Genomic DNA, 25,849 nt, shown 5'->3' on the forward strand with positions numbered 1-25,849 from the left:
ATTGGTAAGATGCAGATGTTGGCCATCAGCCGTTTGACAACCTCAGTGGCTGTCCTTATTGAGATGATTTTGGTAACGCCATCCTTGCCTTGAAGCATCTCGGTGATACGGTCGAATCTCCAACGTGAAGGAAGAAGGCAATCCTCCTTGACCACCGCTATAGTGCCCAGGCAAAAATCCTCTGAAGTAGCGATGCGAATAGCATCCACGAAATTTCCACCGTTGTTAGAATGAATTTCTCCAATTTATATAGGATAATTTCTAAATTTCTCTGCATACAATGAACCAATGGAAAGAATTTAAGAATGCGTCTGTGGACTCGTAAACATCGACCGACTGCAAAGGATCGTCTCTCCATAAAAATGACCGTTGCTCGCGTGTTATAAGAACTTGATTATACGATTATACACGTCTTAACGCAGTGCTCTGTATAAATTCTCTAATTTATCGTCAGCTGTGCACAATGGACGTTTGAGCCTCTCAGCGCTAACAAACGATACAAGACCCGATTGTAGTTTCTGAGGGTCGCACTTATTGTTAGTATGTTCGTTCGAGAAACGCCTCCAAATCTACTAAAGTTTCCATGCGGCATTATAGTTGTCGTCGGACATTGCCAATGCTTTAAGCGTCCAGATCATCCTCTCTTTACTGTAGACTTTAAATATAAATAGTGAAATTGCTCAATGTTGCTCAAGGATTCGTTTTGATTGATCAGCGATTCAAAGTTATTGCGGAAGTAATCGCAAATGATGCGTAAAAGACAGTGGAATGGACGGTAATTTTATAGTAGCCGGCTGCGGACACTGCATGAGACGCACTCGTTTCTAACTGCCTGATTCGCGCTGTTAATTGCGAGAGTGCCTTTGAAACGAATAATCACTTATATATGTCTGAGTCTCGTACATCAATTTAAAATACAGATCTTGAAACTCTTTCGTTGATGAAATGTGAGATTCCTCCTCCTCACTTCCCTCTTCGAGGTACGAATGAATTTGTTGCTGAATAAACAGAAAGCGATCCATCAGCGGTGCACTCTTAACGATCCAATTACAAATGACCTCGATAGGCGCAATCTTTCCTTGCGTTTTCCAAAAATTATCGAATCTCGCGAGGTCTGATCTAATATGAAGGCGTTCAAGTTTCAGTAAATCGAAACCGAACCTCCTTTTTAGTGTAGTCATCGTTCAACGCAAAACAAGCAATATACAAAACTCGACGATTCACTGCAATGCAAGTTCGTGAAGATGTTTGTTTGTCAACGACTGCAGGCTCCACACCTAGCTACTGCGATGTGCCTCGTCTTGAGTTTCCAGTACGCTGATTACCGATTAATATCCCTCTGTCAACTGATCTCTGGATCCGGCATGTGCTTCCTTCGGATCTGACTCTCGAACTTCTTGCACGTGATCTCTGACTGACTTTGCTTCTTCTTAGCACACTAGCACTATGAACCAGACTGACTCGTCACACTGAGTATCGACCTGATCGCGTCCGAACAAACTGGAATTGTGAGCCGGTTGACGAAGGAAAGTAGTTTATAAACCCACCCCCAGAAAGTAGTTCTTCAGTCCCACTCCATAACCATTAGTTTTCGTAAGATGGAAAATAATAGTTATGGACGACTGATTTCCCCTATTGGCCGACTGCCGATCGCTTAAAATAAGGGTGGGGAGGATAAAGATTTCCTTAATTCACCGAGTGGTTTACGACACTCTTGAGCATTCGGGAATTTTCAGGTTTACACCCTTCTTAGACCCCATTCAGCAGAGTCATAAACCCTTAACTTTCCAATTGTCTTGAACAACTACCGTTCAAATATTGAAGAAATTAATCGCATATTCATAAAATTGGGATTTAGCATTAAGAAAGTTTCTTATTCTTGTAACGGCACATGAGACAGAGGATAAATAAAATTATATTGTTGTTTTGTATCCGGACTGCAGATCTTGTATCAGATTGCAAGTAATAGTCTGGTCAAAATAGAAATTTCAAAGAACAGAAATTCCAACAGAGCTAAATTTTGGTAGAGAACTTGGGTACACCAGTAGAAATGAAGGGTGAAAAGTCCCCATTGATCCCATGTGTGCTAAAAAAGTTATTCAAGGTTAAAGTTAAAATTTTCTGATTTTTTTAATTTTTCTTGAAAACGGTAAGTTTTATCGAAAATATAGCCCAGACAAAAATTGGAGATCATAAAATTATCTACAAAAATGTTCCGCATAGTGGTTGTTGACTCTTGTGTTATATCTGCTTCTGGACTTGTGTATTTCATCTTTGACTGTAGGTATCTTGAGGTCACGGTGGATTGTTTCGTTGGTAACATACCAGGGTGCATTTAATAGGGATCTTAGCGTTTTCGATTGGAACCGTTGGAGTATTTCAATGTTGGAATTACTTGCTGTTCCCCATAGTTGGATTCCGTAGATCCAGACTGGTTTTATCACGGTCTTATAGAGCGTAATTTTGTTCTGTGTGCTTAGGTTGGAGCGACGGCCAATGAGCCAATAAAATTGTTTGAGTTTGTCCCTGAGTTGTTTAGATTTGTCTAGGATATGTTGTTTCCAGGTTAATCTCCTGTCCAGAGTCATGCCCAGGTATCTATCTGACTGTGTCTTTGTTGGCAACTGTTATATTGTTAATGGAGACCTGTGGGCAGGTTTGTTTTCGCAGCGTGAAGGTTACATGTGTGGATTTTTTTTCATTAATTTTGAAGCCCCATTTGTGGAACCACTTTTCCATTGAGTCGAGACCTTGCTGAAGGGTGGATAAGGATATTGTCGGGTTGGCGTGGGACGCTAATAGCGCTGTGTCGTCGGCAAATGTTGCTATGATTATTCCTGTTGATATTGGTAAGTCGGCAGTGTAGATGGAGAATAGAAGGGGTCCGAGGACACTGTCTTGGGGTATGCCCGCTTCTATTGGGAAAGTTGTGGTAATGGCGTCTGCGTATTTAACCATGAATTGCCTATTGGTTAGGTAGGACTTTAGCATGGAGTAATAAGTGTGTGGTAGGACTTTTTTAAGTTTGTAAAGAAGCCCTTCGTGCCATACTTTGTCGAATGCCTGTTGAATATCAAGAAATACCGCTGAGCAGTATTTTTTCTTTTCGACGGTTTGGCTGATACTGTGTGTTATTCGGTGGATTTGCTCTATTGTGGAATGCTGCTTCCGAAAGCCGAATTGATGATCTGGCAGAGTTTTCAGATCCTCTAGGAGTGGAAGGAGTCGATTCGTTAGCAACTTTTCGAATAGTTTTGACAAAGTGGGTAGAAGGCTAATTGAACGATAGGAGCTAGTTTCGTGTATTGGTTTTCCGAGTTTAGGGATGAGCGTAATTAGTGACGTTTTCCAGGTTTTGGGATAGTATTCAAGGCGAAGAATTGTATTGAAGATTGAAGAAATGAGTGGAATCCCTTTTACGGGTAGTTCCTTAATTGCTTTATTACTTATTTGATCATGTCCCGGTGCTTTCCTGGGGTTCAAACGATGGATTAATTCAGTAACCTCTAGAGAAGTGAAAGATTTATTAGGGAGAGACATTTGGAAGGAAGAATGCAGGTATTCCGTTATTCCCGGAGCGGTATTGGAGGAATAAGGTTTAATAATATTAATTTAAAAATAATTTTTATTAATGAGTATTTAATAATTTAATAATTTATAAATATTATAGATTTTAAAATTAAAATATATTAATAAGTAAATGTATATTTAAAAAAAAAATAATAATTTTTAATTTATTAAAATTAAATATAATAATGAATGAATTAGTAATTAATAAATAATGTTTTAAGTTTAAAGTTTATTTCTATAAATATATAATATATATATATATATAAGGAATTCGGCAAATTTAATATATCCACCTGTTTAACAAAAACATGGCTTATTGAGTAATAATTTTAAGTCAATTCTGCCCAATGATTTTAAAAATTTAATGGCTGCAGTATAACTGACTGTACAAAGGTAGCATAATCAATCGTTTTTTAATTAGGAACTGGAATGAAGGAGTTAATGAGATATATACTGTCTCATATATATATATATATATATATATATATATATATATAATTAATTTAAATTTTTAATTAAAATGCTGAAATTTGTTTATGGGACGATAAGACCCTATAGAATTTTATATTAATATTTTGATTATAATTTAATTATTAAGTATTAATATTTTGTTGGGAGGACAGGTAAATTTATCAAACTTTATTTTAAATATTAACTTTGATTAAAGAATAATTTTTGGTGATCTTTTAATAAAAATTACAAGAATAAATTACCTTAGGGATAACAGCGTAATATCTTTTTAAAGATCATATTTATAAAGATGATTGCGACCTCGATGTTGAATTAAGATAAATTTTAAATGGACAAATTTAATAATTAAGTCTGTTCGACTTTTAAAATCTTACATGATCTGAGTTCAAATCGACGTGACTCAGATTGATTTCTATCTATAAAATGAAATAATAAATTATTTGTACGAAAGGACTATAATTTATAATTTAATTATAAATTTTATTTAATAAATATATAATTTAATTATATTAGCATATTTAGTGCATTAAATTTAGAATTTAAATAAATTATAATTAGTTATAATATATAATAATTATAAATAATTTTTTAAATTATATTTTATTAATAATTACAATTTTAATTGGAGTTGCATTTTTAACTTTATTTGAACGTAAAATTTTAGGTTATATTCAATTACGAAAGGGTCCTAATAAAGTAATATTTAAAGGTTTATTGCAACCATTTAGAGATGCTTTAAAATTATTAACTAAGGAGATTTTTTATTTAAGAATTAATATAATATATTTGTTTAGTCCAATAATTATATTTTTTTTATCAATAATTATATGATTAGTTTATCCTTGAATTTATAAATTTTATTTTATTGATTTTAGAATTATTTATTTAATGTTAATTTTAAGGTTAACAGTTTATTCAATTATTATGATTGGTTGAGTTTCAATATGTAATTATTCTATTTTAGGATCGTTACGTGTAGTTTCTCAAATAATTTCATTTGAAATTTTATTATTTATAATATTTTTTATTTTAATATTTATAATTGAGGATTATTCATTTTTTGAATTTATTAATTTTCAAAAAAATGTTAATTTTATATTTTTTATATATCCTTTATATTTAATTTTTATTGTTAGTGTATTAATTGATTTGAATCGTGTGCCATTTGATTTAATTGAGAGGGAATCTGAATTAGTTTCTGGATTTAATCTTGAGTATTTTAGAAGATTATTTGTGTTAATTTTTTTATCAGAATATATAAATATTATATTTATAAGAATAATTTTAACTGTAATATTTTTTGGATTTTATAATTGATCGTTTGGTTTTATATTAATTTTTATATTTCATATAATTTTGTTGGTTATAATTCGTGGAGTTTTACCGCGAATTCGTTATGATATTTTAATAAAAATATGTTGACTTGAATTGTTAATATTAATTTTGTTTCATTCTTTATTTATTTATTTAATAAAAGAATTAATAATATTAAATTTTAATATTTTATAATTTTAAATAAAAATATGTTGATTATTAATAAAATATTTATTGGATTATATTTTATTTTTTAATTTGTTTAAATGGTTTAAGTTTGAGAAAATATTTATAGATTTTGGCCAAGGGAATATGGTTTACTGCTGGAATGACAATTATTTATATTTATGTAGTAATAGTAAGAATGGATACATGTGTAATTTTATTAACAAACGAAAATGCAGAAATTATAACTGCTGTAGTTTTAATAATTATTGGATAGATTAATTTAAATGGATTTATTAAATATTTTTTTATTAAGTATTTATTTAATAATTTTTCATTTATTTATTTATAGACTTTATTTTATTTTATTTTTTTATTTAATTTAAATAATTTTTTGATTGAATTTTTATTTAATTTAATTAATTTTAATGTTTTCATTTATAAATTTTTATTTTACTTTTTATTTAATTTAAACATTTTTTTTAATAAATTTTTTGTTCAATTTAATAAATTTAAATATTTATGTTTATAGATTTTTATTTTATTTTTTATTAAATTTAAATATTTTTTTAACTAGATTTTTGTTTAATTTGATCAATTTTAATATTTTTATAGATAAGTTTTTATTTTATTTTTTATTTAATTTAATTTTTTTATATAAGTTTTCGTTTAATTTAATTAATTTTAATAAAAAATTGACTAAATTTTTAAGTATTTTTAAGATTAAATTTGAATTTTATTTAACTGAATATTTTAAGATTATGATAAATGTATATTTAAAAGATTTATTTAGTTATTTTTCGTAATTCAGAATTTTTAATTTTATAATTTTTCATAATTTAAGTTTTATTTTGTTTTATTTAGTTAAATTAATATTTTTAAAAATTTATATTTTTTAATTATTAATTTTTATATTTATTATTTTTGATTTATATTTAATAATTTAATATTTGTTTAATAGTTAACTTTTAATTTACTTTTAATTAAATTATTATCATTATTATTATTTAATATTCTTAATTTTTATGAAGTTTAATAAATTTAACATTATATTTATAATATATTTATTTAACATTTATTTTATTTTTATTTATATTTATTAAACATTTACATACATACATACATACATACATACATACATACATACATATATATATTAATTAATTAATTTAACTAAATAAAATTCATTTGTATTAAGGATTAAGTTATTAATAAATTTTTAGTTTATTGGTATATTTAAAAAGTTAATATGATTAATTATTAAATTAAGTTAATAGAAAATTTTATTTCTATGGTATGATTTCAAGTCATATACTTGTTCAAGTTCATTAACTTATTTTTTTAAAATTAAATCTCAGATATTATTTATGTAGTATCTTAATGGGTCTTAGAGGAAAGGACAAGTAATGATGTTTTGATTTAATTAATAATATTCGAAGCAACGAAATAATTACAATGCTGTCGTACGTCTTATTTTCAGACGCGGCTTTCGACTTCCCGATTCACACTCTTCGGCTTCTACACTCGCTCGCTCTCGCTTCTCAATTCACACTCTGCACACCTTTCGCATCCGTTCTCTCCGGCTTCTCAACTAATACTGACTTTAACGTCTCTTTGTCTTTTCCCGCCGTTCGAGACACGTGTCCCGAAACGCCCGTGGCCAGGGTCACGCGGGCCCTTTCCACGAAACTATCCACTTAAAAAGGATCGACGACACATTGATGTACCCGACGATGCCGCGGCTCTCGCGACATTGTTTACGATTCGGCAGATATCTTAGGCCTTTTGTCCACGATACTACATTTATATATAATGATATAATTATGTATATAAAGTATATTAAAGTAAAAATTATGTTTAAATTAGTATATGGATATTCAATTATTTGTCCTCCTAATCAAGTTAATATAATAAAAATATTGATAAATCATTAGTATATAAATTTGTTAATAAAGTAAAACTTATTATTTTTCAAATTATTTGTATTAATTAAAGGAATTAAAAATATAAAATAAAGATTGATATAAATAATATAATTACACCTCCTAATTTATTAGGAATTGTACGTAAAATTGAATATGCAAATCTATATGCTGACGGCTAGTTACAAAAGGAGTAAATAGAAGTTATTCCTAGACACGGTCGATAGACCTGATCGATAGTTTTAGGACCTCTCTTGCCTTTTTCTTTCATTCGTTTGTGACCCTTCTAAGTGTGTGCAATAAAGGTTTTTCTGCTCCGAGAAGTGTGGATTTATTATCTATATAACATAATACAAACTAACGCGATCCTACCTCTAAAACATAAAATAACAACAAATATGAACAGGGTTAATTATAGGATTTGCTATTTTAAAATTATCAGGTTCTCCTAATATAAAAGGTATTTGTAAATTAATTAATATAAATAAATTAAATGTAAAAATAATAGTAATTAAATCTTTAATAGTAAAATATGGGTGAAAATTAATTTTGTAAATATTTATTTTTGAATGAATTGGATTTGATGATCCTGTAATATGTAGAATTATTAAATGTATAAATACTATTAATAACATGATGAAAGGTAAAATAAAGTGAAAGGAATAAAATCGATTTAGTGTGTCATTATTAATTGAAAATCCCCCTCAAATTCATTCAACAGTAAATTGTCCAATATAGGGAATTGCTGAAATAAGATTTGTAATTACTATTGCTCCTCAAAATGATATTTGATCTCATGGAAGTACATACCCTAAAAAAGCTGTTGCTATAGATAAAAATAAGATTGATACACCAATTGATCATACTTGAATTAATTTGAATGAATAATAGAATAAATTTCGTGCAATATGTAAATATATAATTAAAAAATAAAATGAGGCTCCATTTATATGAATTAAACGAATTAATCATCCGGAGTTTATATCTTTGATAATATTAGAAATTCTATAGAAGGCAATGTTAATATTAGGACAATAATGTATAGATAAAAATAATCCTGAAATAATTTGAATTATTAAAAATATTCCTAGAATTGAACCAAAATTTCATATATAATTAATGTTGATTGGTGTAGGTAAATTAATAAATGATAATGGTAAATTTAATATACGAGTTTTATAAATTATAGAAATTATTTTTTTCATTTTTTTGTTCGTAAATTTTTATTTTTAGTATAACAGATTTTTGTTATAATAAATAATATTAAAATTAAGAAAATAATAATTATTAATAAAATTAAATAATTTGGTTTATAATATAAATTTTTAATAATTTTAAATTTATTGTTTTTGTAAAAATTAAAATTTAAATGTTTAAGAATAATTTTGATTTGATAAATTTGAAAAATTATAGTTAATAAAATAAATGAATTTAAAATTAAAATTTTAGAAATAATATTTTTTTTTCTTTTTTATTTTATTGATTAATCTAATAAAATAAGAAAATATAATTAAAATTCCTCTAATGAAAATGATTATTAAAATATATATATTTATTGAAAAATTTTGTTTTAAAATTAAAGTATTAAATGTTATGTAAATAATATATAAAATTGAACAAATTAATTGTTTTAAAGGAGAATGGAAGATATTTATATAAAAATAATAAATAATTAGTATTAAACTAATATTTAAATTTATGTATAAAATAAAATTAAGAATTAATAAAGTTTTCATTTTTATTTTTTTTTTTTATTTAAATTTTGTTATATTAATATTATAATTAAATTTTTAATTTACAAAATTAATGTTTTTATTAAACTATAAAACATTTATATTATATTAACAAAAAATAGTTTAATTAAAATAATAATTTTGGTGATTATTGATATTTAAAAAAAAAAATTTTTTTGAAATTTAATATTTTATATATATATATATATATATATATATATATATATATGATAGTATTGAATTTATTTTAGATTATTTAATTTTTAATATAGTATTTTTAATATTAATTGTTGTGTTAAATTATAGAATTTATTTTTTAAGTTTTTTAATTGGTATTGAATATTTGATTGCAATAATTTTATTTTATTTAATATCAATAAATTATGGTGGATTTCTTTATTTAATTTATTTAATTTATTCAGTATGTGAGAGGGTATTAGGTTTATCATTGTTAGTAAGAATAAATTATGAATATGGTCATCAAAAAATTAATTTTGTGAATTTAATATAATGAATGAAGTTTTAATTTTATTAGTTGTAATATTTTTGATAAATTATATTAATTTTTATATTTTGAGAAATTTAATATTTTTAATAAGATTATATTTTTTAAAAAATATTAGATGAATTAAGTGAATTAATATTGTTGGAGGTTTAAGAAATAATAATTATTCTAATTATTTAATTTTAATAATAATTTGAGTATTTGGAATAATTTTTTTAAATTTAAATGAAATAAGAAAAAGTTGTTTAATATTAAATTTAATTTTATTTTTTTTAATATTATTAAATTTTATAGTTATAGATTTATTAGTATTTTACTTTATATATGAATCTAGATTATTATTAATTTTTTATATGGTAATAGAATGAGGATATAGAGAGGATCGAATTTTAGCCGCATTTTATTTAATATTTTATACTTTAGTATTTTCTTTACCAATATTATATTTAATTTTTAAAATATTAGAAAGAAGAGGTAGAATAATTTTTTTTTTTTTATTAGAGATTAAGAAATTTAAATTTGATTATTTTAATTTTATTTATTTATTAATATCTTTTTTAATTAAAATTCCAATATATATATATTTCATGGATGATTAATTAAGGCACATGTAGAAGCTTCTTTTTTTAGATCAATAATTTTGGCTTCAGTAATATTAAAATTAGGAAGATATGGAATATTACGATTAATTTTAATTTTTAAGAATAAATTTATTAATTTATCTTATTATTTAATAATAATTAATTTATTTGGAATATTAATTTTAAGAATAATATGTTTATTTCAATTTGATATAAAATTAATTATTGCTTTATCTTCAGTGATTCATATAGGAATTATATCTATAGGAATATTAAGGGGTTTAAAAATTGGTTTATTAGGAGGATTATTAATAATAATTTCTCATGGATTAGTTTCTTCAGGTTTATTTTATTTAGTTAATGAAATTAATAAACAAACTAATAGACGAATTATTTTTGTAAATAAAGGATTAATTAATTTAATACCTTCAATATCAATAATATGATTTATAATGTGTGTATATAATTCAGGAGCTCCAATTTCTTTAAATATGGCAAGTGAAATTTTTTTATTAATAAGATTAATTATATGATATAAATATTTATTTATATTTTTATTTTTTTTATTGTTTATTTAGATTTATATATTCAATTTATTTATATAGATTTATTCAGTTTGGAAAAATTTATAATTTTAATATTAATTTAATAAATAGAAGTTTATTAAATTATTCAACTTTAATTTTACATTTATTACCTTTAAATTTATTTATTTTTAATTTATTTTTTTATTTAAATAGTTTAATTAAAAATATTGAATTGTGATTTCAATGATATATAAATATAAAATATTTTAAATTATTTTAAAAATAGTTGTTTTTGGAATTATATTAATTATAATAAGTTTAATTTTTATATTTTTTGGATTTTATATTTTATTTATAAATAAATTATTTATTTATGAATGAATAATTTATAATTTAAATTCAATAAAGATGAAATTAATTTTAGTAATTAGGTTTAAATTGTAAATATTTATATTTTTAGTTATATTGATTTGTTCAATAATTTTATTATATAGAGTAAGATATATAGATTTAAATAATAAATATTTAATTAAACGTTTTTATTATTTAATGATATTATTTTTATTATCAATAATTTTTTTAATTTTAAGTCCTAATATATTAACTTTATTGTTAGGATGGGATGGATTAGGATTAATTTCTTATTGTTTAATTATTTATTATCAAAAGAATTTAGCTTTTAATTCAGGAATAATAACTGTGATTTTAAATCGTTTAGGAGATTCAAGATTATTAATAATTATTTCTTTTATAATAATTTTTGGTAGATGAAATTTAATTTTATATAATATAAATTTATTAATTTTATTTATATTTTTAGTTATAGTATTTAGAAAAAGTGCACAATTAGTATTTATAATTTGATTACCTGCTGCAATGATAGCTCCTACACCTGTTTCTTCTTTAGTTCATTCTTCAACATTAGTAACTGCTGGGATTTATTTATTAATTTATTTATTAATGCTGAGCTTATTTATAAGTGCTGAGCTAGACCGTTGGCGTTCCACAGAGCTATACGCATTGGTTTTATTTTTCTTCTGTGCGTATAAATTTGTCCATGAAGAGTGTGAGTAGTGACAGCAAGTTGTTAATTTGCTCAGTTTGCTTCTCGATAATTGCTTTTTCGAGTCTGGTGAAGTTGTCTGTGTTTTGTGTGGTGGGAATTCTATTTTCTGTGTGTACACTGTGTGTTTTCGAGTTGTTTACGTTTCTTTGTGTTGCCTGGGCATAGGACATTGATGGTGCGGTGAGTTTTTGGGGTCTAGGTTCTTGTATGGTTATCTCCTTGGGTCTCAGTTTTGGATACTTAATATTATGTAGTGTTTTATAGGCTGAGCATCCTTTGTAGTTCGCATTATGCTCTCCTTGACAGTGGATGCACTTCGCGGGGGTTTCAGGGGATTTGGTGCATTGGTCAGTGGGGTGATTACCTGCACATTTTACGCACCGGAATTTTGATTTATTTATAGGAAATATGGTTTTATATAAAAATTTTAAAAATTTATCGATAGGGCATGAGCCTATTAGCTTAAACTTAGCCTATTATATAAATGTTAATTTTAATTATTATTATTATTATTATTATTATTATTATTATTATTATTATATTTAATTAATATTTAATTATTTTAAATGTTATTTTTATAAATAATACATTTAAAAAAAATTTCGAAAAAAAAATATTTTTATAGGATGGTATCTTTGTAAAAAATTCATTATTTTTTGAAAAAAAAATAGATTATCTTTTATATATACAAGTATATATTAATATATAATTATTAATTATAAATATAAACAAATTATAATTTTAATATAAATATTTATATTATATAAAAATTTATATATATATTTTAAAATTTAAACCAAATAAATATATTATACAATTATTTATATAAATATTATTGTTTATATAAAATATTATTATTTAATAATCTTTAGATATATAATTATATTGTAAAATATATTGGGAAACATAAATATCCTATGTATCGGTGTCTGTCTTGGCGGCGTCTCCTCCGTTCGAGCTCCAGGCCTTGGCGTTGCTGCGCGTGTACGAAAACCTGAGCGGCCTGGGTTCGGGCGAGGATTGCTACCCGAAATTAGACCTGAGGAATGATTCCCTTAGATTGGGAAAAGATGCAGGAATGCTCCGGCAGCAATTCGAAAGAGGTCCCGGGATATTCCTGTTAACCGACCGCGGGGTTTCAGTCGGTAAGAGTCCGACACTGCCCCCCGCTTCCCAGAAGTGAGACGGGGTGACCATTTCCCCGCGCAAGGAAAAAAAAGAAATGATTTTTTGAAGATATTTTTTACCACTGAGCTGATAAATCAAATAACAATTGAAAAAACAATTATGCTGTAAAAATGATAGGCTGCGGACACTGTTATCACATTCAATTTGGTGTAATGTCACCAAGGAAGAATTTTGGCCAATCCAAGGAAGCATCTTGGTAAATGTTTTATAAATTATATCATACAAAAAGATAAAGAAATTAAAATTACAAAATCATATTTTCAAAGATGTAAATATAGATAAATTATTAGAATATAATGTTTGTGTAAGTTAATTTGCGCATAAAATCGTTTTACGCTACCAGTAAGACACGCGTCACATATGCGTTGAATCATCTCGAGTTGCTACTTGTATCGATTGTATTGATTGGTATAATATCTAGATACAATAATCTCCGACTGGATCGCAGCAAATTGTCAACTTCCGTGGTGCGTCAGAGAAACCTCTGTTCTTCGGATTACGATTATGCAATTACATACATGCAAATATCGAATGTTGCTGTAATTACATGACAAAAAATTTAAAATAAATAAAATAGTCAGTTCGTAACAACCGTAATATATCCGTGTTTTCATACAAGCCAGACTCCTCTACGTTATTAACTTTGACTGAAAAAATAGATTTAAATGTACTTAAAAATACAGTTATCTAGATTATTAGTTCTAATCAGCAGAGCAGCTCTACAACCTCTTCACGACGATGGTCGTATGGGCAGTTTCGGGGTTAATGTACCCTGTGGAAAGGACAAATTTTGATGGGCGCGCATCAAGTAGGAATCTGCAATTTATTCTTATCAAAACAACGTGTAGCATAGAAAGTAAAAAGCAGATATACGTGTAATGTATACAAATTTATTAACTCATTATAATTTATTCATTTATTATTTATTTAAAAATGTGTGTTACAACCGAATGTTACAACCTTCCGAGTGAGACAAAAATTCTGTTCTATCCGTGTTTTTCGCTCGTGAGCTTTTCGTTCGCAGTCGGACCATGACCTTTGCACCACAACATACCGCAGCTAAACAATGCAATTTTACCATGACTATAGATTTTATTGAATTACGCGAATACAGTGGCTACCGATATACAATGATTAAAGATTATGTTCAATTCTATGAATTGGCAATGTAATTAATTACAATGGTTATATAATAAATCACTTTATGTGCATCGCCGTGTATGTGTTTGAATACATAGGATTGGATATTATTCAGCTTGTTTTGAGACCGTCGGTCTGACAAGTCTCTGAATCCTGCCCGCGGTGTTGGATGTTCGTTGTTCATTGGTAAGATGCAGATGTTGGCCATCAGCCGTTTGACAACCTCAGTGGCTGTCCTTATTGAGATGATTTTGGTAACGCCATCCTTGCCTTGAAGCATCTCGGTGATACGGTCGAATCTCCAACGTGAAGGAAGAAGGCAATCCTCCTTGACCACCGCTATAGTGCCCAGGCAAAAATCCTCTGAAGTAGCGATGCGAATAGCATCCACGAAATTTCCACCGTTGTTAGAATGAATTTCTCCAATTTATATAGGATAATTTCTAAATTTCTCTGCATACAATGAACCAATGGAAAGAATTTAAGAATGCGTCTGTGGACTCGTAAACATCGACCGACTGCAAAGGATCGTCTCTCCATAAAAATGACCGTTGCTCGCGTGTTATAAGAACTTGATTATACGATTATACACGTCTTAACGCAGTGCTCTGTATAAATTCTCTAATTTATCGTCAGCTGTGCACAATGGACGTTTGAGCCTCTCAGCGCTAACAAACGATACAAGACCCGATTGTAGTTTCTGAGGGTCGCACTTATTGTTAGTATGTTCGTTCGAGAAACGCCTCCAAATCTACTAAAGTTTCCATGCGGCATTATAGTTGTCGTCGGACATTGCCAATGCTTTAAGCGTCCAGATCATCCTCTCTTTACTGTAGACTTTAAATATAAATAGTGAAATTGCTCAATGTTGCTCAAGGATTCGTTTTGATTGATCAGCGATTCAAAGTTATTGCGGAAGTAATCGCAAATGATGCGTAAAAGACAGTGGAATGGACGGTAATTTTATAGTAGCCGGCTGCGGACACTGCATGAGACGCACTCGTTTCTAACTGCCTGATTCGCGCTGTTAATTGCGAGAGTGCCTTTGAAACGAATAATCACTTATATATGTCTGAGTCTCGTACATCAATTTAAAATACAGATCTTGAAACTCTTTCGTTGATGAAATGTGAGATTCCTCCTCCTCACTTCCCTCTTCGAGGTACGAATGAATTTGTTGCTGAATAAACAGAAAGCGATCCATCAGCGGTGCACTCTTAACGATCCAATTACAAATGACCTCGATAGGCGCAATCTTTCCTTGCGTTTTCCAAAAATTATCGAATCTCGCGAGGTCTGATCTAATATGAAGGCGTTCAAGTTTCAGTAAATCGAAACCGAACCTCCTTTTTAGTGTAGTCATCGTTCAACGCAAAACAAGCAATATACAAAACTCGACGATTCACTGCAATGCAAGTTCGTGAAGATGTTTGTTTGTCAACGACTGCAGGCTCCACACCTAGCTACTGCGATGTGCCTCGTCTTGAGTTTCCAGTACGCTGATTACCGATTAATATCCCTCTGTCAACTGATCTCTGGATCCGGCATGTGCTTCCTTCGGATCTGACTCTCGAACTTCTTGCACGTGATCTCTGACTGACTTTGCTTCTTCTTAGCACACTAGCACTATGAACCAGACTGACTCGTCACACTGAGTATCGACCTGATCGCGTCCGAACAAACTGGAATTGTGAGCCGGTTGACGAAGGAAAGTAGTTTATAAACCCACCCCCAGAAAGTAGTTCTTCAGTCCCACTCCATAACCATTAGTTTTCGTAAGATGGAAAATAATAGTTATGGACGACTGATTTCCCCTATTGGCCGACTGCCGATCGCTTAAAATAAGGGTGGGGAGGATAAAGATTTCCTTAATTCACCGAGTGGTTTACGACACTCTTGAGCATTCGGGAATTTTCAGGTTTACACCCTTCTTAGACCCCATTCAGCAGAGTCATAAACCCTTAACTTTCCAATTGTCTTGAACAACTACCGTTCAAATATTGAAGAAATTAATCGCATATTCATAAAATTGGGATTTAGCATTAAGAAAGTTTCTTATTCTTGTAACGGCACATGAGACAGAGGATAAATAAAATTATATTGTTGTTTTGTATCCGGACTGCAGATCTTGTATCAGATTGCAAGTAATAGTCTGGTCAAAATAGAAATTTCAAAGAACAGAAATTCCAACAGAGCTAAATTTTGGTAGAGAACTTGGGTACACCAGTAGAAATGAAGGGTGAAAAGTCCCCATTGATCCCATGTGTGCTAAAAAAGTTATTCAAGGTTAAAGTTAAAATTTTCTGATTTTTTTAATTTTTCTTGAAAACGGTAAGTTTTATCGAAAATATAGCCCAGACAAAAATTGGAGATCATAAAATTATCTACAAAAATGTTCCGCATAGTGGTTGTTGACTCTTGTGTTATATCTGCTTCTGGACTTGTGTATTTCATCTTTGACTGTAGGTATCTTGAGGTCACGGTGGATTGTTTCGTTGGTAACATACCAGGGTGCATTTAATAGGGATCTTAGCGTTTTCGATTGGAACCGTTGGAGTATTTCAATGTTGGAATTACTTGCTGTTCCCCATAGTTGGATTCCGTAGATCCAGACTGGTTTTATCACGGTCTTATAGAGCGTAATTTTGTTCTGTGTGCTTAGGTTGGAGCGACGGCCAATGAGCCAATAAAATTGTTTGAGTTTGTCCCTGAGTTGTTTAGATTTGTCTAGGATATGTTGTTTCCAGGTTAATCTCCTGTCCAGAGTCATGCCCAGGTATCTATCTGACTGTGTCTTTGTTGGCAACTGTTATATTGTTAATGGAGACCTGTGGGCAGGTTTGTTTTCGCAGCGTGAAGGTTACATGTGTGGATTTTTTTTCATTAATTTTGAAGCCCCATTTGTGGAACCACTTTTCCATTGAGTCGAGACCTTGCTGAAGGGTGGATAAGGATATTGTCGGGTTGGCGTGGGACGCTAATAGCGCTGTGTCGTCGGCAAATGTTGCTATGATTATTCCTGTTGATATTGGTAAGTCGGCAGTGTAGATGGAGAATAGAAGGGGTCCGAGGACACTGTCTTGGGGTATGCCCGCTTCTATTGGGAAAGTTGTGGTAATGGCGTCTGCGTATTTAACCATGAATTGCCTATTGGTTAGGTAGGACTTTAGCATGGAGTAATAAGTGTGTGGTAGGACTTTTTTAAGTTTGTAAAGAAGCCCTTCGTGCCATACTTTGTCGAATGCCTGTTGAATATCAAGAAATACCGCTGAGCAGTATTTTTTCTTTTCGACGGTTTGGCTGATACTGTGTGTTATTCGGTGGATTTGCTCTATTGTGGAATGCTGCTTCCGAAAGCCGAATTGATGATCTGGCAGAGTTTTCAGATCCTCTAGGAGTGGAAGGAGTCGATTCGTTAGCAACTTTTCGAATAGTTTTGACAAAGTGGGTAGAAGGCTAATTGAACGATAGGAGCTAGTTTCGTGTATTGGTTTTCCGAGTTTAGGGATGAGCGTAATTAGTGACGTTTTCCAGGTTTTGGGATAGTATTCAAGGCGAAGAATTGTATTGAAGATTGAAGAAATGAGTGGAATCCCTTTTACGGGTAGTTCCTTAATTGCTTTATTACTTATTTGATCATGTCCCGGTGCTTTCCTGGGGTTCAAACGATGGATTAATTCAGTAACCTCTAGAGAAGTGAAAGATTTATTAGGGAGAGACATTTGGAAGGAAGAATGCAGGTATTCCGTTATTCCCGGAGCGGTATTGGAGGAATAAGGTTTAATAATATTAATTTAAAAATAATTTTTATTAATGAGTATTTAATAATTTAATAATTTATAAATATTATAGATTTTAAAATTAAAATATATTAATAAGTAAATGTATATTTAAAAAAAAAATAATAATTTTTAATTTATTAAAATTAAATATAATAATGAATGAATTAGTAATTAATAAATAATGTTTTAAGTTTAAAGTTTATTTCTATAAATATATAATATATATATATATATAAGGAATTCGGCAAATTTAATATATCCACCTGTTTAACAAAAACATGGCTTATTGAGTAATAATTTTAAGTCAATTCTGCCCAATGATTTTAAAAATTTAATGGCTGCAGTATAACTGACTGTACAAAGGTAGCATAATCAATCGTTTTTTAATTAGGAACTGGAATGAAGGAGTTAATGAGATATATACTGTCTCATATATATATATATATATATATATATATATATATATATATATATATATTAATTTAAATTTTTAATTAAAATGCTGAAATTTGTTTATGGGACGATAAGACCCTATAGAATTTTATATTAATATTTTGATTATAATTTAATTATTAAGTATTAATATTTTGTTGGGAGGACAGGTAAATTTATCAAACTTTATTTTAAATATTAACTTTGATTAAAGAATAATTTTTGGTGATCTTTTAATAAAAATTACAAGAATAAATTACCTTAGGGATAACAGCGTAATATCTTTTTAAAGATCATATTTATAAAGATGATTGCGACCTCGATGTTGAATTAAGATAAATTTTAAATGGACAAATTTAATAATTAAGTCTGTTCGACTTTTAAAATCTTACATGATCTGAGTTCAAATCGACGTGACTCAGATTGATTTCTATCTATAAAATGAAATAATAAATTATTTGTACGAAAGGACTATAATTTATAATTTAATTATAAATTTTATTTAATAAATATATAATTTAATTATATTAGCATATTTAGTGCATTAAATTTAGAATTTAAATAAATTATAATTAGTTATAATATATAATAATTATAAATAATTTTTTAAATTATATTTTATTAATAATTACAATTTTAATTGGAGTTGCATTTTTAACTTTATTTGAACGTAAAATTTTAGGTTATATTCAATTACGAAAGGGTCCTAATAAAGTAATATTTAAAGGTTTATTGCAACCATTTAGAGATGCTTTAAAATTATTAACTAAGGAGATTTTTTATTTAAGAATTAATATAATATATTTGTTTAGTCCAATAATTATATTTTTTTTATCAATAATTATATGATTAGTTTATCCTTGAATTTATAAATTTTATTTTATTGATTTTAGAATTATTTATTTAATGTTAATTTTAAGGTTAACAGTTTATTCAATTATTATGATTGGTTGAGTTTCAATATGTAATTATTCTATTTTAGGATCGTTACGTGTAGTTTCTCAAATAATTTCATTTGAAATTTTATTATTTATAATATTTTTTATTTTAATATTTATAATTGAGGATTATTCATTTTTTGAATTTATTAATTTTCAAAAAAATGTTAATTTTATATTTTTTATATATCCTTTATATTTAATTTTTATTGTTAGTGTATTAATTGATTTGAATCGTGTGCCATTTGATTTAATTGAGAGGGAATCTGAATTAGTTTCTGGATTTAATCTTGAGTATTTTAGAAGATTATTTGTGTTAATTTTTTTATCAGAATATATAAATATTATATTTATAAGAATAATTTTAACTGTAATATTTTTTGGATTTTATAATTGATCGTTTGGTTTTATATTAATTTTTATATTTCATATAATTTTGTTGGTTATAATTCGTGGAGTTTTACCGCGAATTCGTTATGATATTTTAATAAAAATATGTTGACTTGAATTGTTAATATTAATTTTGTTTCATTCTTTATTTATTTATTTAATAAAAGAATTAATAATATTAAATTTTAATATTTTATAATTTTAAATAAAAATATGTTGATTATTAATAAAATATTTATTGGATTATATTTTATTTTTTAATTTGTTTAAATGGTTTAAGTTTGAGAAAATATTTATAGATTTTGGCCAAGGGAATATGGTTTACTGCTGGAATGACAATTATTTATATTTATGTAGTAATAGTAAGAATGGATACATGTGTAATTTTATTAACAAACGAAAATGCAGAAATTATAACTGCTGTAGTTTTAATAATTATTGGATAGATTAATTTAAATGGATTTATTAAATATTTTTTTATTAAGTATTTATTTAATAATTTTTCATTTATTTATTTATAGACTTTATTTTATTTTATTTTTTTATTTAATTTAAATAATTTTTTGATTGAATTTTTATTTAATTTAATTAATTTTAATGTTTTCATTTATAAATTTTTATTTTACTTTTTATTTAATTTAAACATTTTTTTTAATAAATTTTTTGTTCAATTTAATAAATTTAAATATTTATGTTTATAGATTTTTATTTTATTTTTTATTAAATTTAAATATTTTTTTAACTAGATTTTTGTTTAATTTGATCAATTTTAATATTTTTATAGATAAGTTTTTATTTTATTTTTTATTTAATTTAATTTTTTTATATAAGTTTTCGTTTAATTTAATTAATTTTAATAAAAAATTGACTAAATTTTTAAGTATTTTTAAGATTAAATTTGAATTTTATTTAACTGAATATTTTAAGATTATGATAAATGTATATTTAAAAGATTTATTTAGTTATTTTTCGTAATTCAGAATTTTTAATTTTATAATTTTTCATAATTTAAGTTTTATTTTGTTTTATTTAGTTAAATTAATATTTTTAAAAATTTATATTTTTTAATTATTAATTTTTATATTTATTATTTTTGATTTATATTTAATAATTTAATATTTGTTTAATAGTTAACTTTTAATTTACTTTTAATTAAATTATTATCATTATTATTATTTAATATTCTTAATTTTTATGAAGTTTAATAAATTTAACATTATATTTATAATATATTTATTTAACATTTATTTTATTTTTATTTATATTTATTAAACATTTACATACATACATACATACATACATACATACATACATACATATATATATTAATTAATTAATTTAACTAAATAAAATTCATTTGTATTAAGGATTAAGTTATTAATAAATTTTTAGTTTATTGGTATATTTAAAAAGTTAATATGATTAATTATTAAATTAAGTTAATAGAAAATTTTATTTCTATGGTATGATTTCAAGTCATATACTTGTTCAAGTTCATTAACTTATTTTTTTAAAATTAAATCTCAGATATTATTTATGTAGTATCTTAATGGGTCTTAGAGGAAAGGACAAGTAATGATGTTTTGATTTAATTAATAATATTCGAAGCAACGAAATAATTACAATGCTGTCGTACGTCTTATTTTCAGACGCGGCTTTCGACTTCCCGATTCACACTCTTCGGCTTCTACACTCGCTCGCTCTCGCTTCTCAATTCACACTCTGCACACCTTTCGCATCCGTTCTCTCCGGCTTCTCAACTAATACTGACTTTAACGTCTCTTTGTCTTTTCCCGCCGTTCGAGACACGTGTCCCGAAACGCCCGTGGCCAGGGTCACGCGGGCCCTTTCCACGAAACTATCCACTTAAAAAGGATCGACGACACATTGATGTACCCGACGATGCCGCGGCTCTCGCGACATTGTTTACGATTCGGCAGATATCTTAGGCCTTTTGTCCACGATACTACATTTATATATAATGATATAATTATGTATATAAAGTATATTAAAGTAAAAATTATGTTTAAATTAGTATATGGATATTCAATTATTTGTCCTCCTAATCAAGTTAATATAATAAAAATATTGATAAATCATTAGTATATAAATTTGTTAATAAAGTAAAACTTATTATTTTTCAAATTATTTGTATTAATTAAAGGAATTAAAAATATAAAATAAAGATTGATATAAATAATATAATTACACCTCCTAATTTATTAGGAATTGTACGTAAAATTGAATATGCAAATCTATATGCTGACGGCTAGTTACAAAAGGAGTAAATAGAAGTTATTCCTAGACACGGTCGATAGACCTGATCGATAGTTTTAGGACCTCTCTTGCCTTTTTCTTTCATTCGTTTGTGACCCTTCTAAGTGTGTGCAATAAAGGTTTTTCTGCTCCGAGAAGTGTGGATTTATTATCTATATAACATAATACAAACTAACGCGATCCTACCTCTAAAACATAAAATAACAACAAATATGAACAGGGTTAATTATAGGATTTGCTATTTTAAAATTATCAGGTTCTCCTAATATAAAAGGTATTTGTAAATTAATTAATATAAATAAATTAAATGTAAAAATAATAGTAATTAAATCTTTAATAGTAAAATATGGGTGAAAATTAATTTTGTAAATATTTATTTTTGAATGAATTGGATTTGATGATCCTGTAATATGTAGAATTATTAAATGTATAAATACTATTAATAACATGATGAAAGGTAAAATAAAGTGAAAGGAATAAAATCGATTTAGTGTGTCATTATTAATTGAAAATCCCCCTCAAATTCATTCAACAGTAAATTGTCCAATATAGGGAATTGCTGAAATAAGATTTGTAATTACTATTGCTCCTCAAAATGATATTTGATCTCATGGAAGTACATACCCTAAAAAAGCTGTTGCTATAGATAAAAATAAGATTGATACACCAATTGATCATACTTGAATTAATTTGAATGAATAATAGAATAAATTTCGTGCAATATGTAAATATATAATTAAAAAATAAAATGAGGCTCCATTTATATGAATTAAACGAATTAATCATCCGGAGTTTATATCTTTGATAATATTAGAAATTCTATAGAAGGCAATGTTAATATTAGGACAATAATGTATAGATAAAAATAATCCTGAAATAATTTGAATTATTAAAAATATTCCTAGAATTGAACCAAAATTTCATATATAATTAATGTTGATTGGTGTAGGTAAATTAATAAATGATAATGGTAAATTTAATATACGAGTTTTATAAATTATAGAAATTATTTTTTTCATTTTTTTGTTCGTAAATTTTTATTTTTAGTATAACAGATTTTTGTTATAATAAATAATATTAAAATTAAGAAAATAATAATTATTAATAAAATTAAATAATTTGGTTTATAATATAAATTTTTAATAATTTTAAATTTATTGTTTTTGTAAAAATTAAAATTTAAATGTTTAAGAATAATTTTGATTTGATAAATTTGAAAAATTATAGTTAATAAAATAAATGAATTTAAAATTAAAATTTTAGAAATAATATTTTTTTTTCTTTTTTATTTTATTGATTAATCTAATAAAATAAGAAAATATAATTAAAATTCCTCTAATGAAAATGATTATTAAAATATATATATTTATTGAAAAATTTTGTTTTAAAATTAAAGTATTAAATGTTATGTAAATAATATATAAAATTGAACAAATTAATTGTTTTAAAGGAGAATGGAAGATATTTATATAAAAATAATAAATAATTAGTATTAAACTAATATTTAAATTTATGTATAAAATAAAATTAAGAATTAATAAAGTTTTCATTTTTATTTTTTTTTTTTATTTAAATTTTGTTATATTAATATTATAATTAAATTTTTAATTTACAAAATTAATGTTTTTATTAAACTATAAAACATTTATATTATATTAACAAAAAATAGTTTAATTAAAATAATAATTTTGGTGATTATTGATATTTAAAAAAAAAAATTTTTTTGAAATTTAATATTTTATATATATATATATATATATATATATATATATATATATGATAGTATTGAATTTATTTTAGATTATTTAATTTTTAATATAGTATTTTTAATATTAATTGTTGTGTTAAATTATAGAATTTATTTTTTAAGTTTTTTAATTGGTATTGAATATTTGATTGCAATAATTTTATTTTATTTAATATCAATAAATTATGGTGGATTTCTTTATTTAATTTATTTAATTTATTCAGTATGTGAGAGGGTATTAGGTTTATCATTGTTAGTAAGAATAAATTATGAATATGGTCATCAAAAAATTAATTTTGTGAATTTAATATAATGAATGAAGTTTTAATTTTATTAGTTGTAATATTTTTGATAAATTATATTAATTTTTATATTTTGAGAAATTTAATATTTTTAATAAGATTATATTTTTTAAAAAATATTAGATGAATTAAGTGAATTAATATTGTTGGAGGTTTAAGAAATAATAATTATTCTAATTATTTAATTTTAATAATAATTTGAGTATTTGGAATAATTTTTTTAAATTTAAATGAAATAAGAAAAAGTTGTTTAATATTAAATTTAATTTTATTTTTTTTAATATTATTAAATTTTATAGTTATAGATTTATTAGTATTTTACTTTATATATGAATCTAGATTATTATTAATTTTTTATATGGTAATAGAATGAGGATATAGAGAGGATCGAATTTTAGCCGCATTTTATTTAATATTTTATACTTTAGTATTTTCTTTACCAATATTATATTTAATTTTTAAAATATTAGAAAGAAGAGGTAGAATAATTTTTTTTTTTTTATTAGAGATTAAGAAATTTAAATTTGATTATTTTAATTTTATTTATTTATTAATATCTTTTTTAATTAAAATTCCAATATATATATATTTCATGGATGATTAATTAAGGCACATGTAGAAGCTTCTTTTTTTAGATCAATAATTTTGGCTTCAGTAATATTAAAATTAGGAAGATATGGAATATTACGATTAATTTTAATTTTTAAGAATAAATTTATTAATTTATCTTATTATTTAATAATAATTAATTTATTTGGAATATTAATTTTAAGAATAATATGTTTATTTCAATTTGATATAAAATTAATTATTGCTTTATCTTCAGTGATTCATATAGGAATTATATCTATAGGAATATTAAGGGGTTTAAAAATTGGTTTATTAGGAGGATTATTAATAATAATTTCTCATGGATTAGTTTCTTCAGGTTTATTTTATTTAGTTAATGAAATTAATAAACAAACTAATAGACGAATTATTTTTGTAAATAAAGGATTAATTAATTTAATACCTTCAATATCAATAATATGATTTATAATGTGTGTATATAATTCAGGAGCTCCAATTTCTTTAAATATGGCAAGTGAAATTTTTTTATTAATAAGATTAATTATATGATATAAATATTTATTTATATTTTTATTTTTTTTATTGTTTATTTAGATTTATATATTCAATTTATTTATATAGATTTATTCAGTTTGGAAAAATTTATAATTTTAATATTAATTTAATAAATAGAAGTTTATTAAATTATTCAACTTTAATTTTACATTTATTACCTTTAAATTTATTTATTTTTAATTTATTTTTTTATTTAAATAGTTTAATTAAAAATATTGAATTGTGATTTCAATGATATATAAATATAAAATATTTTAAATTATTTTAAAAATAGTTGTTTTTGGAATTATATTAATTATAATAAGTTTAATTTTTATATTTTTTGGATTTTATATTTTATTTATAAATAAATTATTTATTTATGAATGAATAATTTATAATTTAAATTCAATAAAGATGAAATTAATTTTAGTAATTAGGTTTAAATTGTAAATATTTATATTTTTAGTTATATTGATTTGTTCAATAATTTTATTATATAGAGTAAGATATATAGATTTAAATAATAAATATTTAATTAAACGTTTTTATTATTTAATGATATTATTTTTATTATCAATAATTTTTTTAATTTTAAGTCCTAATATATTAACTTTATTGTTAGGATGGGATGGATTAGGATTAATTTCTTATTGTTTAATTATTTATTATCAAAAGAATTTAGCTTTTAATTC

The 25,849-nt window shown here is 25.1% G+C and overlaps 1 long non-coding RNA gene across 11 annotated transcripts in view; it reads left to right on the forward strand.

Annotated features, from left to right (window-relative positions):
• LOC126922429 (uncharacterized) overlaps nucleotides 1-25,849 on the forward strand; it is a 78,719-nt gene that overhangs the window by 40,989 nt on the left and 11,881 nt on the right. For 4 of the 11 annotated variants that reach the window (XR_007712736.1, XR_007712739.1, XR_007712737.1 and 1 more), the window contains 2 exons: nucleotides 8,457-8,598; nucleotides 22,830-22,971. The exons of 3 other annotated variants lie outside the window; for them this stretch is intronic. This is a non-coding gene — a long non-coding RNA (uncharacterized LOC126922429). The remainder of the gene's footprint in view (nucleotides 1-8,456; nucleotides 8,599-22,829; nucleotides 22,972-25,849) is intronic. 4 more of the 11 variants (XR_007712740.1, XR_007712742.1, XR_007712744.1 and 1 more) reach the window with 2 other exon arrangements.

The sequence above is a fragment of the Bombus affinis genome, chromosome 12, assembly GCF_024516045.1.
Source record: "Bombus affinis isolate iyBomAffi1 chromosome 12, iyBomAffi1.2, whole genome shotgun sequence".
Taxonomy (NCBI): Eukaryota; Metazoa; Arthropoda; class Insecta; order Hymenoptera; family Apidae; genus Bombus; species Bombus affinis.